Raw genomic sequence first — 1937 nt, forward strand, 5'->3', positions numbered from 1 at the left:
TTTTACTGCAGTCTTCAGTGTCACATGATCCTTCAGAAATCATTCTCAAGTAGGGATGTAAGAGCCGGTCGAAAATCATAATGTTTGACAATTCAAGTTGGTTCAGATGTTAAACAAATCATGATACAATTGCTGGTGAGGATTTATAAATGTATTTCTGAGGAAAACTGACTGTCTTCAGAAAAGTTTACATGGTATTTTCTTTGCATCTTGCCTCAGTATAATAAAAGACTATAGAATACCCAAGACGTGTCACTCGTATAGTTTTGAATGGGGAAAAATGCAACGCTCAATATGGCTGGGTCTTCAGTAGTCAGATGTCCTTCATGGAAGAGCATTACACAAGAGATTGTGCTTACCCTGAAATCAGTTTGCATGCCAAGTGTTCTTTTGATCGGTCATGATGCCCTTGATTGGTTTGTTTGTCTTTCTCTCCTCCTGGTTTGGTCAGTTCTCCACTCTGTGTGTTCAGTAGCTTCTTGTGTCATGATTGTCCTCTTTTAAAGGATCTCACCCTGTATGGGGCACTCAATTTAAGAAATACACCTCACAGATATATTAACTCTTTTGACATCATCTATTATCATTAACTGTTTTTCCTTCTCTCCTGCTTTTTCAGTCAAAGACAGTGTTGTGCCCCATGTCAGGATGTCCTTTGAAGATGAGTGATTTGATTTCAGTGCGCTTCACTCCACTGGACTCCAGTCTGGACAGAGTGGCCCTCCTCACACGCCAAGTAAGAAGCCTTAATTTTTGAGCTTTATGTATATATGTATTTATTTATGAGCTGCATCTCTCTTTCCATTTAATACTGTATACAATACCTTTCAAAAATTTGGGGTTGGTAAGATTAGAAAACGGTAATAAGAATGGAAAACCGAAACCATTGTGAAATAATATTACAATTTTAAATGTTTTCTATTCTAATATTAACATATTAAAATGTAATTTATTCCTCATAGTAGGGCTGCACGATAAATCGCATGCGATATTTAATGCGGATTTAGAGAGCACATTTTCAAATAGGTGCTGTCTTTATATATAAACCGCAAATTTGAGTTTTAAACAACTACGTTCTCGCCTGAAATACTTTTAAAACTACATTTCATGACACAATAACATTATTGTGATTAACAGTAATATTTAAAAAAATTATGCGATTTAAATGGTGGTTTTAATACAATGCTGTGTGAACTCAACCAATCAGCATGCTCAGCGCCCAAGTCCCGCCCCCAGAAGTTCTGGACCTTTGAAAAAGTACTACCTCGTGAGCAGGGACTTTCTGAGGGGCAAATTTTTACCCGTAACTTTATTTAGATCCTGGTTCCTGCGGTGGAAACACACCGAGTACCGGCCCAAAGTCCAAAAGTTCCTGCGGTGGAAACGGGGCTTATGACACCGTTGTTGTCAGATTTCTTTGCTGATCTCAAATATGAAATTTAATTGTAAGCTTAGTAAACAGTTTTGGAGAATTTGATGTTTCCCCATTCAAAGAGATAGGAGCTGCACTTGCATTCCCGAGAAGTGTTTCAAAGATGGCTGCCGAGTGACATGACTTGCCTTAAAGAGACTTTGGTATAATGCATATTGAAGTAGTGTTTATAAATGCAGTGTTGCTTTGTTTACAGCGGTAACCAAGGAAACGCTGTATTACCGCTGTTCCATAAGCGCCACCTGCTGTCAGAGAGTGAATTTGGTTTTTCATTCAGCCCGTCTGCTTTTATGTAGTTTTGTTGCATAATTTTATTTCACGAAGTCAAAGTAAGACTATTGTGTTTTGATTCAGATGCTTTTTTAGTACAAGGTGCATTTTCTGCTAGAAAATGTGGACATGAAATTTCTTAAAGGGGTCATATGATGTTACTAAAAAAGAACATTATTTTGTGTATTTGGTGTAATGAAATGCGTTTATGCAGTTTAAGGTTCAAAAAACATTA

General features: G+C 37.2%; 1 protein-coding gene across 2 annotated transcripts in view; it reads left to right on the forward strand.

Annotated features, from left to right (window-relative positions):
• Positions 1–1937, forward strand: part of LOC107658495 (nitric oxide synthase-interacting protein-like) — a 6628-nt gene that overhangs the window by 2742 nt on the left and 1949 nt on the right. The gene's annotated exons all lie outside the window — the stretch shown is intronic.

Source organism: Sinocyclocheilus anshuiensis, unplaced genomic scaffold (assembly GCF_001515605.1).
Source record: "Sinocyclocheilus anshuiensis isolate Anshui unplaced genomic scaffold, SAMN03320099.WGS_v1.1 scaffold371, whole genome shotgun sequence".
Lineage (NCBI taxonomy): Eukaryota > Metazoa > Chordata > Actinopteri > Cypriniformes > Cyprinidae > Sinocyclocheilus > Sinocyclocheilus anshuiensis.